The sequence below is a fragment of the Varanus komodoensis genome, unplaced genomic scaffold (assembly GCF_004798865.1).
Source record: "Varanus komodoensis strain SLA01 unplaced genomic scaffold, ASM479886v1 scaffold174, whole genome shotgun sequence".
NCBI lineage: Eukaryota > Metazoa > Chordata > Lepidosauria > Squamata > Varanidae > Varanus > Varanus komodoensis.
This window is the reverse complement of record NW_025335515.1, coordinates 116,900-130,101: the sequence shown is the minus strand read 5'-3', so window position 1 is coordinate 130,101 and position 13,202 is coordinate 116,900.

Genomic DNA, 13,202 nt, shown 5'->3' with positions numbered 1-13,202 from the left:
AACTCTGCAGATTCAGGCCTGCATATAGTGAAGACTGCACCCCAGCACTGTATGTGTTTTAAGCCTTCAAACAATATGCCTTTTATATCTCATGGTCAACATTTTCTCACAGATTAAAGATACAGTTTTCTGCAGCCATGACAACACCATGTGCCTTACTTAGTGAAGTTTTGTTAAATCTATTGAACATGTTATATGTTTTATGCTGCAGCAGCCCACTAGTATTAGAACACTTCTCACTAGTTTATGGCACTGGGCAAACAGACAGCAGCTTCTAGAGTAGGGGGTGGCCAACTTGTAGCCCTCTAGATGTTTTGGCATGAAACTCCACCAGCCATGCCCAGCACAGCTAATGGTAAAGGATGATGGGAGTTGTAGAAAAAAAATCTGAAAGGTTACATGTTGCCCACCTCTACTATAAAGGCTTTTGCCTGTCTGCCCAGTGCCATAAATTAGTTACCAGTTGATTCCAAATACAATATGGCTTGGATTACTTGTATTTCATATTAGTTTGATGAAGATGATAGGTATGAAGGATAACAAAGAATAAGATGCTTTCTTGTATTTAAAACAACTAGACATGACTAGAGGTTGATAGGATAGGTACAGCTTTAAAATCTGTTTGTGGATAAGTTGATGATACTATAGCTATTTGCATTATATATCATGCATTAAAGATTCTACTAGAACCATGTAATCTAACAGCTGTTGTCTCAACAGTTTGTTAAACAACAAACTGTTTTTAAACAACTCAGTTACTTCACTGAAAAGTTTTCAAAGGAACTAGACATTGCAATGGTAGAAAGACATTAATAGAAAAGCTCAGACTGAATGAACTAAGATTTGCCCGATATCTTAGTTGATATCTTAGTTTCTATGACAAAGCTTTTTTAAAATTTAGTATTGGCTAAAAAGGTAGGCATTTTCATGCCTAAAGCCAAAATCAAGGTTCTCCTAGAAAAAAAATCCCCCAAAGTCCCACTTTTCTGACTCCACTACTCTCCTGTAGTACTTCTCTCAAAGATAATTTCATTAAACTGAAGAATATACAACTGAAGGCAAATTAGTGTAATTGCGATTTGCTACCTCTGAACACCAAATGAAACCATATTGGACTATTATGCGACAACAGCAAATGCTTCTCAATATTCAGTTAATCTTCAACAATGGTTGGCTGTTGTGTTCTAAGTACACATTACCCTGATTTATGGTTTTTCTAAGGTTTGGTTTGGTTTTAATGTGTCGTATAGTGTTTCCTGGATTGTATCACATCATTCTGCAAATGTACATCAACTCTTACTGTGTAAGGGTGAAACCACAGAATTGCTTACCACCTAATAAAGGGATCCCAAATGGAGCACCCATGGGGACCTCCTGAAGCACTCACAAAGCTCTCTCCTCCGTGTTCCCTTCAAAAAGCTTGTTTTAATTAAAACCAAGGAAAATGCTAGCTCAGTCTCCTTTCACTCCCTTTCTAGTCTCTGGTTGTGCTCTTCTCTGCTACTCCCTTGCTTTGCTATCCAGTTTCACTATTTCTCCCTCAGTTTCTTGTCTCCCAGCTTCTAGATTTGCTGTTCTCTCCCATCCACATTACCCTGGTGGTTTTCTCCTCTCCCAGCCTCTAGCCTAGCTTTCTCTTCCCTCAACCCCTTTGCCCTGCAATTTGCCCCTGCCTCCAGCTTATTTCTTTCCACCAGCCCTTTTAGTTCACTTTCAGCTAGCTAGATTCCAGGACAATCATTACATGTCTATCCACTTGCTCTGTTTTGTAGTGGCACCTAGAATAATTTTGCAAATATTGCAAAAGTTCAAAAAGGTTGGAGTCACTTGACCTAGTGCACTGCTTAAAGTTTTAGCATATGAACAGCTAGTCAGCCATACTTCTGGGATACTTGTTAAACACAGTTTTACAACCATTCTCCTGCCCCCCCCCCCCCCGTTTCCAAGCAATTGTGGCAGTATAGAAATTAACTTTGCTATGAAGCCACAAACATCAGCCTTCTCATTTTGAGTGCTTCCAAGCAAACATTTTATCTTGCAGTCAGCCATCTCTTTCATGAAATTTTGCATGGGTTCTAGACATTGCCTTTTATTTATTGTCCTTAATTTATTTATTAAATTAAATTTATTTATTAAATTTACGGACTGCACCTATAGCCCTGTTAGGGCTCTCTGGGCAGTGTACAATTCATTAAAACCAACAATAAAATAAATAGCACCATAAAATACTACTATCCAACAATATGGACATGACATAGAAGCGTAAAACATCAATTTAAAATCTCACAAAATATATAAAACAATTAAAATTATTGAAATACCTGGAAAATAAAACAGTGTATGCCTGACACCAAAATGCTAGTAATGAAGGTTTTCTGAACAATTTGTCTATCCTTTCTTAGCAAAGCTGACTAATGTGCCAGTCCTCCTTTTTTGTAAAACCTGCTTGAACAATGTGTTATTAGGATGAAAGAAGAGGTAATATGTCCTGCACTCACAGCCTAGCCTGTACAGTATTAGAAGAACAAGGGCAGGCATGAATAAGCAGAGCTCAGCTGGAAGAAGGAAACAGGTACTCTGCTTCCTCAGGGTAGGTATATCTCTGTGCAATTAAGGTGAGGTAATTGAATCTTTAGAATTAATCTGATCTGTAGCTTTCACTTTCTAATTCATTTTTCTGATTTCATTTTAATCTACATGTCAATATCATTTTTACATACTTGATTCTCCTTGAAATCAATTGACACCTTGTGCACAAACTACTGTCAGGCAAATGGTTCGCTTGAAAAGTTCCAGTAAGTTCCAGATTCCACCATGTTGTCAACAAGCAAAACTGTGGTGACATCAAATCCCTAGCTTACATTTGTTTTATTAGGCAATCCAATTCTATGTAGAAGATACTTCACACCATTTGAAATTTCATCATGGCATCAAAAAATGTTATTTAACTTGTCCTTTGATAAATCTTCAGTTTACAACAAATCAAACTTCTTAAATTCGATTTAATAACTATCGAGTGCTTATCATATTGTTGCTGTTACTGCTTAGAAACTTTTCTATTTCGATGTCCCTTCTTAGTTAAATAGATTCATTACGGCATAGGTTGTAAGGGATTAAAACTCATATCTTAAGATTAATGCTTACTCCACAACTCTCGTTTCTTTCTGCAACAGCATGATACGGTTACCCCTTCAGATGTTCTAGGTGTAAATAGCACATGATATTTTAGTATTACTAAGACAGGGCAGATTTTACTTCAGTGCCCATTTTCCTCAAACCTGCATACAACAACAACAACAACAACAACAAATTAAGTGATAACACTACCAGAAGGCCTGAACATGCATACACAAATACTTTATACAAGTTTACATTTTGTTTTACTTCCCGAAATACAATTTCTAATAAGCATTTCCCATTGTATAGAAACCACAGAACAAGAAACAAATGTAGGCTGTAAAATGTTCTAATTACAGAAATTTCTAAACACACACACACAAAGTTGTTGGATATGGGGCAGATGCTTTATTTTAAATGTTAGCCAAAAGAGAGTGGAAGCAAAAGAACAACTGATGAATATATGGGTAGAAGTGAGCGTAAGAGAAAACATTTCAATTAGAAATTGTAGGAATTAGAAATCAATTAAAATCAAATTTAAAAAGTTCAGAATTAAAGTCAAGACTTTACTGTGAAAAAATACAAAAATATTGCACTAAATCCACAATTTAACACTCAAATAATATAAAATACAGAGTTCAAGCCCGAAGTGAAAGGCCTCCATCAGCACACTAATAGGATTATAGGAGCACTTTCATGCAGGCAAGCACCCATGCCCCAGGAGAACCCAGATCCTAGTTTTTCTCCCGTTTGCTTTACACTGGAGTGTATGAGGGCCTCCCCAAGTCTAGCCTGAATGGTAACAGGGATTTTACCCCTCAGGCTCTTTTCTGGTTAGACGGACCGGCAGGAGGGGAGACGCCACACTCGCCTCTTCGCCCCCTTTGCCAAGAATTTCATCTTGTGGCATTCTGCAGCCCGTTTGATGGACGCGGCTACTTTTCTCCTCTTTCCAGCAACCTATTTAGGTTCCTCCCCGCCACACTTTCGCCTCTGCTTCGTTTCCCCCACCCTGCCTACCTGCCCGTGGTGAGGCGCTCACAGGCGCCTCTGGACTCCCCACACACCCCGCGCACAGACAGCTCGACGAGGGAGGGCGACAGCCAGAGGAGACGCCGCCGCCTCTGGGAGCTAACCTCGTCTCCTTGGCAACCGGCTGGCCCGCCTCCGCCGCTCGGGCTCCCGTTGATTGCAGGCCACTTGCCCCGAGCCGCTCTAGGGGAGGAGGAAACTCTCAAGCTGCTGACGTCATCCTGATGGACGCCGGAGGAACAGCGGGGCCGGTGGGATGAGTTGCCTAGGCAACAGGCCGAGAGGGCGAAGCGGGGTTCTGCAGAAGGCGAGGGGCGGAAGGCCCGGCCGGCTACAGGGACCGGCCAGCGGGCCTCAGAGGTTGCACAGCCGCTTCCAGATGCCCCAGTGCGGAGAATCCTGGTGGAGTGTTCCCTGGTTCGCCTACTGGGGCTGAGACGTCTCCCGCATATATCACGCCGCTTGGCACTGCCTCGTTCCTCGGAGTTCTGTGAAGCCGCAGGTGTGCAGAAAGGAAGGGAGCATTCCTAGCAAGATACCTGGTCCACCACAGGGGCTACTTCACTTGGCTGTGCTAAGAGATTATGTTGTCATCAGTGAAGAGTTGCTGTACTTTGTGTACTTTAAGTTCTAATTAAATTGTCACAAATTCTACGTTTTGCATTTCCTTCATTGCCATCTTTCCCACTACTGCTGGCCAACCCAAACCTGACTCTCTGGATGTTTTGGATTGGTCTCAGCCAAAAGCCACATATGAGGGGAGATATAGGCCACACATTGTGTGTGTGTGTTAGGAGGAGGGACCTGTTAACATTTCATGCTCTTGATGAAGTGGACACCAGTCCATGAAAGCATGTGTCATAATAAATTTGTTAGCTGTTCAGCTTCTGCAAGGCTCTCTGTTGTCTTTCCAGCATTAGAGGCTCAGATGGCATCTAGTAAGAGGAATAATGAGGCTGTACCATCATAATGTTAATAAGGTACTCGATGTCTGGGTTTTTCATATCTAAAACACAAAAAGGAAGGAAAAGAAGGTTTGAGAAGTAGCTACATAAGTGAATGTTTTGAAAGATGGTGGTGCCCAGGAATGAGAAAAAGGTCTGAGGTTAGAGGCTAAGAGAAAGTAGAAAAGTATAGGTGTGCATAACACAAGAGATGAGGAAATTTCCCAAAATTCACTTCCCTGAACCCTTGCCTGCTCATCTGCAGAGGCTTTTCTCCAATTCTTCCTATCAAATGAACTTAGGTGACTGCAAGATAAAGTTTTGTAAAATATGCCATTAATATTCTTTTTTCTTTTCTGGTCTAACAACTCTGTAGAAGTATGCAATGGGGAGAGACCTTTTCAGCCTAGTTGTACATCTGGAAGAACAATTCCAGTTCATACACATGCACCTGGGAAGATTGTACATACGAGTGCATCCACAATGCTTGACATACAGGACTTTATTCAGGTGTTTCCAGCTCAAAAAAGCAGTGAAAAACTAACTGTAAACTGCAATGAATGGTACAGGCTGGTGTACTGCATATTTTTGTCATAATTGTTGATTTAAAGTAATGTAAATTTATTCAAAATTAAATTTAAATATAACATGGATTCATAGGGAAGAAAGGTAATAAAAAACACCACAATGAATTGCAGCTTTAGGTTTCAGTGCTGTGGTTTGAGGGACCTCTGGTGGGAGTAAATAATGCAGCACAGTGCTTCAAAGGGCAGTGAATAGTTTCCAAAAAAAGATACAAGGACTTCATTTCCAGCTTTTCCATACCGTGTTTTGGGTCTGGGGAGAAGGGTTGTTATAATCTTAGGCGCCTGATCCAGCTAAACATCTCACTTTAAATTTGAGGATACTTAGGAAGAAACAGCACCTCCTGTATCAAAGGGGATTTGCAATGTATTGAAAACAATGATGAAAGATGGTTCCAGAATATAAGCAATCAAAGGGAAGCTTACACTCCCCTTCTATGGGGCAATTTTAGTTTCCTGAACAGGCTAGGATATGCTCCATGAATACCTCCCTAGGCCAAGAGCCATGGATTTCATTATAGGTCTTTTCTCCCCATTTCAGAAGCTGGCAGCTCAGTGCAGCTCCAACTCTTCCTTCCTGAGAGACAAGAGTGAAGCTGCTTCAGTAAGGTGACAGGTCATTCACATGCCAAAAGCAGCCATTCTCTACAGAATGATTAAGGAAAACATGCTCAAGCCTATTATCTCTGGTGCTCTTTCTAGCAAGCTGAAGGTCACATGGTCATGGCATGACACCAAGAAACTATTCTGGATTTGGACACTAGGAAGTCACTATACTACCTGCTGAACCTTAATAAGCACCTCACCATGGTTTTCCAGTACAGCCAATAAAATTCAGGGGCATTGATCTATTTGTTGGAGGAATATTCATTACTACTCCAAAGCACAATCCAATCTACCTGTCTCCAGTGAAAACAGCATTTTCACTGCAAAGTATTTTTCTACCAACTCAATCACCATTGCAAGTGGAACATTTTGCCCCAGTCATCTTAAGGACCATTTGCACCCATATATACCCACCCGGCCCTTGAGAACGATGCAGGAGGCCCTTTTGCGGGAGCCATCCCTCAGGGAAATAAGTGGGGTGGCTAACAGGAAGAGGGCCTTTTCAGCTGCTGCTACCCATATCTGGAATGCTATCCCTAAGGAGATGTGCCTGGCGCCATCTCTGTATTCCTTTCAGCATCAGGCAAACACTTCTTAAAAGACATTTTAATACCTGATTGCTCCCATGGATGTTACTATGGCCTGGGTTTATTAATTTATTGGAATTTTATATTTGTATTAGATTGTTTGGGTTTTGTTTTTAAAATTTTTATTGTTGAGTTTTAACATTGTTTTAGAATGTGTTATTTATCAGTGTGAGCTGCCTAGAGATGCCATAGGCAGAGTAAGCTGCCTAAAAATATTTAAATAAATAAACATTCCTACTGTATGGCATCCCATTCAGCATTCTTTTTCACATTACATTTATCCAGAAGACTATATTTCTTCCTTGTAAAGTGATAAACAACCACCACCTGACTTTTGAAAAGGTATCCTTTGTAAACCTAGCTCCTCTTCCCCTGGATCCTGTTGATCCTCATTTTCATGTTTAATACATATATTCTAGTGCTCTCAGAGGCAGACACGGAGTGGTCCACAGAGGCTGGAGAATGCTGAGGGTTGTACGCATTTTTTTCTGTGCAAGCAGGCAGAGGATTAAATCCTTATTATGACGGCTTCCAATAGTTATGAGTCTGTCAGCCTCGTTGCTGTGCCTACCTCCTGGCCTACTTGGTCCGGTCAAATAGGGTGTTGGCAATAGCATTGTTTGCCCTGTCTCAGCCCTTGCTGTGTCTAGGAGAGGATCCACACATTGCAGAGAGTGAGGTGCTGGACTGAGATGTATTTCATCCAAATTTAGCTTTGTTAGAGAATCTCCGCTTTCTATTTTTCCAGCTTCATCTTCACACATACTTAACCCATTGGGTTTATTGTTTTAGGGTGCAATTCTATGCCTGCTTAGTGACCAAAACAAACAAACAAACAAAAAACCCAAAAAAACAAAACAAAGCAAAAACCCACTTACAGCTCCCAGAATTTCCAGAACGTTGGGGGTTATGGGGCTTTGTCTAAACATGCATAGATGATCCTTATTTGATCATGGCTTTTAAAGAGTGACAGCTCTAAATGCAGACCATTAATAGGATGTAGTATTTATACAGTGTGGAACTTTAAAAACATTACCAAAGCCATGCTGAAACAGACCAAAACTTATTTAGTCCACCAACCTATTCCCAGAGGCCTATAGGAAATCCAGAAGCAGAACATAAGTAAAATAGCAGTCGGACTTTTGTTGCAATCTTGTGCAGAGACATCTGCATGACTAATACTCATGTTTTTAAAAATGTGCACACTGGTGACGTTTTAATTTCTCTCCTCCTCACATTTTCTTATTTCTCATCTGCCAGTTTTTTTCTAGCAATACTACACAGGATTCTTTTACCATTGGGGGATCCTATCCTAATTGTATATATAGTTCCATCTTTGTAATGCATCCAATTTTTACACGGAGGTAGTTCCAGTTCTGAGTTCTCTAGTGTGCAACAGCACAGGCCGGGTTAATTTGTTTTCTTTTGGACAGTATATCTAAGCGCAAGAGGGAAGGAGACATGTGGAGTCAGCAGCCTCACTTGGTCAGCAGAGGTCGCTTGCTCACTTTCTCTACAGAAAGATATGTTTCTATGGAGAAAGGTTTTAGATATGCTTCCATGCACACACACATAACTGACATTGTATCAGAATCAGGCTTTCAAAACCAAAATGTGAATAGATTTACAATGGAAGGACATATGCAGAATAAATCTTCGGAATAAAAATATACATGTTTTCAAAAGTATAAGCAAATAGGATAATCTCTGTGAAAAAATAACTACTCTTAACTTACTGTGGTTTTGTAATGTATGCTCACATAGCCTCTGTGAAGTTGCAAAGTCAACCCATCCTTACAATAAGCCACAGTTGGCTGATAGTTCTGCGAACAGTCCACAGTGCACCTGATGGACAAGGGAATTCGCTTGCATTGGGTGCCCTCCCTCTCAGTTCTCCCATGGGCATCCTGGGACACCATGTGGCAGGACTGACTTCTCTCCTGTCTCCCTGTTGTAAGCGCAAGCTGTTTTTGCTTCACTGAGGGTTTTGTTTTGTTTTGTTTTGTTTTGTTTTGTTTTTTGGTGCTGCTGGTGGGGAATAATGAAATCCCCATTTTTACAGACATTGACGCTTCTAAGTATCCAAACAGCACCCTAGAGGGTTATCAGTACCTTTTAAATGTATATAAGTGCACATGATAGATTTGCATTTTTAAAAAATCAACCACATTTGTTGAACTGTAGAGGGCTGCAATTGTGGGAGTGCAAGAAATTGAAGCCTCAGGTGGGACAGTGTCCTTGGCGTAACTGCTGCCAACATGTATCAATCCTGGAAATGCCCCAAAGAGGCATCAAATAGTTTATTTCAAAGGGTCAAACAAAAAGGTGTCAAAAGGTGAACTGTCTACAGAAACCAAAGACACAAATGTCTGTGAAAAAGGGATAGGGTAATTTTTACCCCTTTCATAGCAAAATCTTCTACCTTTTTTAAAAACCTGATCATCTACAAAATGAAGATGCCCCTTTTCTCTCTTTAAAAAAGAACGCCTTTCTGTGTTTTCTTGTGAAGACATTTCTTAAGGACGGGTATGACACATAGGAGGCTATCTAATCTGGATGTCTACAATCCTCTGAAGGATTATAGGAATCCCATGCAAGCAGAGGTGAAGGTTTCCTTCATATGCTTTCTGCCCTGCAAAACACTCTGTTGGTTGATTTTGGCTGTGTCACACCTTGGACTGCAAGGGAAGAAAGCTAAGGTGCTGCCAAGATGTCTCATATCATAGCTGTTCTTGTTTCCTCCCTCCCTGCCCTGTTCGCCAGAACAATCCCTGAAGCTGTGAAGATGTACCTAGAGAAAATCTTTTTCCAGCAGCTATGAAGTGCAGGGTACTCCAAGCTTGGGGACCCAGCTATAAAGTTGGAGTGCCTTTCCAAGCGCATAGCTGGTTTTCTGAAAAATCTTATCGTGACTTTGCCTAGCAACCATAGGATTGTGCTTCCTGTTTCTGGCAGCTGCAACCATTGGGAGTCCTAGAGAACTCAATATGTCTTGCCCGTGCAGGTCAACTGGTAATCATAAAGCAAGGGAAAGGATCATTTACTTCAGCCTGACACTGTTTTCCAGGTAATGGAATATAATCACAGTCTTCCACAAAGTCCTGGAAGATAAGGATGACTGGACAGATTAATAATGTTGGATAGCAAGAACATCACCCATGACTATTCTAAGGGCTTAATCTGATTTTGAATTAGCTGTCATTGCCCTAATCATGGCTTTATAGATAATGTATCAGCACATTCTTTAATACCTGGATTCCCAAGAGTAATTTTATTACCATCCTTAGATTTATAATACGTTTATAACATTATTTTATCTAGCAAGTTTGTGTCTGGAAGGCAGCTTTAACCAATTTTCCATACATGACCTGTTGTTTGCATTCTGTTCATTGCTTTACATTTCTAGAAACACAAATAACACAAATTCAGGTATCCTTTATCCTTTGTAGAATGAACACATGCAGAGAAAGGAGCTCCCTCCACCTGTATCCATGGAGTCTCTCCATGCAATTAAGAACTCGATTTTTCCTACGCCTAGGCATAGACAATATAACTGGGTAGAGATAAATTGTTCTATGGGAGTTCAGGAGAGTGGATGGGTTAATCAAGGTTCCCCTTCACATTCATGCAAGCATAAGCTCTTTCTATTTCACCATATGTTGGAAGGGCAAAATACTTAGCCCTGCCAGCTGCAGGAGAAACTTCACAGAAGGGTGACATCCTGTGGCCTGTGATTTTTTTTTTTTTTAAAGCTGAAACTTATTGTACAGATTTATGTGGGTCCCGAATCAGTAATTTCCTTCATAGGAGATATAATTAGTGATGCTGTAGAGAGAAAATGAAAAAAGACTTGTAATAAAAGTGTACTGTGCTGAGCTTCACAGACTTACATGTATCTTTTTGTTAAAATATTATTAAATGTGATCCATGTTTTGTGTTATGCAACAAGGTGAAAATAGCCCAGCCAGCAGCAGGAAAGACTCTACGGAAGGGAGAAGACTTTTGGCAGAGGATTTATTTGCTGAGATTTATCCCTAATTTTACAGATTACAGGCCCAAGATGCAGTTCCAGCAAGAGGATTTCACTTCAGCATCCATGTGGAAAAAGAGGACTTAGGCTGAGCTGAAGACTCCTAAAGCACTTCGCACGGGGGTCTTACTTTGTTGCTGTGGTACAAACCATGCACAACCTTTTTGGTTTTGTGCAGTGTACTCTATTTGGTGGGTACTAATTCTGTTGGAATGTTTGTTTAGTGCATGTTGCAAATTGTTTTGTCCTATAAATGTCTGATAAATTACATACTTGAATATCTGATCTGATTAGTCATCCAACAGTCCAGGAGCCTCTCATGCAGTAGGCTGCCCCAAGCCTGCTCCCCAAGAATTGATCTGGTGCTCCCGATGCAGGGGAAGATCACCAGCAGTGAGGAAGCACTAGAAAACAGGCCTCCCTGGGCTGATTACAACCTGAGCCAGCTGAGCAGCCAAAGGCTCTTACCTGGCTTGGCACAAGGTGATGGTGGCCTAGCAAGAACTGCCCTGAAGGTGACAATCACCCCTTTGGTGGGGCTACTTTGGGGAGAGGAACAAGCACAGGGGCCACCCCCTTAAGATCTTGCCTTTGGGTTGCTCAGAGTTTTTGATAGGGGTGTTTTTCCCCCTCCTGAGGGCCTGAATTTGTGCCTCAGAGGGAGGCCATGGGGCCAAGTGGGGGAATCTGCGGGACTTGTGTAGTGACAGGTAGAGGGAGATAGGATGTTGGGAGTAGAGCTAGTCAGGTAAGGGGAATAGTTAGTGGTTGTTAACCATACCCATTCTGGTTCTCCTTGTATCCACAGGTCTGGTGGTTTCTTCATTGGCTGGTCATCTGGTCTCCAGATGCTGGCATGTATCACTGAAACCTGGGTGGGTGAACAGGGAGGAGTTATGCTTCTGATATGCCAAATATGCCACTGGAGTGCTTGGTTCAGCATCAAGGGAAGCCTGAGGGCTGGGGAGGAAAGGTCTTTTAAGAATTCTTTCTCTCTCCAGGCTTCCTGTATGTCTGATTTCTAGTCTGAAGTGTTTGCATCTGGCATTGGGGCAGCAGGACAAATTAGGGCTTCTGTTGGTATGCCATTTGCCCCAGTGCTCAGTGGTCTCCCTACCTTAGCTAACAGAGGTAAGCCCACTTGCAAAGCTGAGGGCCCCCAATTGTTGGTCTTGAGAGATATTAACATCAATGCTGAGAGCAGCTTATTTCAGGTGGCTCAGGATTTCATGGGACTGTCCCTACATATCATCAGTATTACACATGTAGCACAGCATACTCTAGATTTTTTTCCCAGCCAGGCATGGGAATAATTATTTAAAGGTGAAGGACTTTGAATTGGTCCCTTTGTTATGGTTGCATAACTGCCTCTTGAGATTTAGATTAATGGCAAATTGTCCCCTCTGCAAGAGTGGGAGAGTGATTAAAATGGATCTGGATTGTTTCCAGAGGTCTCTTGGGGATTTCCTGGATGATATGGTTGGTGATTCTGTTGAATCCCTGGCTGATCTTTGGAATACAGAGATGACCAGGGCAGATGACACAATTACTCCTGAACATTCTCTCTGTAGTAGAGCTTGTACAACTCCGTGTTATACTTCAGAGCTAAGGGCAATGCAACAACGTAGGGAGACAGCTTGAGTGCAGATGAAAAACTCCCTAATGGGTGCATTTTAGCTCTGGTGAGTCCTATAAACAATTACATCTGGGGGCAGTAAGGGTGCCTAAAAAACAAAATCTCGCTGCTTCTATCCAATCTTTGATTTGCCACTCAACAGAGCTTTTTAAGGTCATCCAGAGCCTATTACCTGCTGGCTCCAAGAACATCTTAAACCCATCTGAGGTCTACTATAATATACTCATTAGAAACTCCTGGGAAAAAATCTCTTGCATCTGTCTGGAGTTAGATTTCAGTTTTGCAGCAGTTGAATCTGGTAAGGTTCTGAGAGCACAGCCTGGGCTAGTTTTCTTGAATGAGATTCAGTTGGTTCATCTTGAAGATGTTGACAAGGTGCTTGGACAGGTTCATGCAATCACATCCAATAAGGATCCATGCCTCCCATGACTTATAAAACTGGATGGGAAGAAACAGCCAACAGGGCTAGAAAAGTGATCAATGCTTCTTTATGAGGAGTAGCCCCATCTTACCTTAAAGAGGCAATTAATGGTGAGGCCACTCCAGAAGAAACTCTTTCTGGACCTTGAAGATACAAATAAGTTTGCGCAAGGTTCTATTAACCAACTATCTCCAGGCACTCTTAAATGAGGCTAATTATCTGAATGAATTTCAGTCAGAATTTAG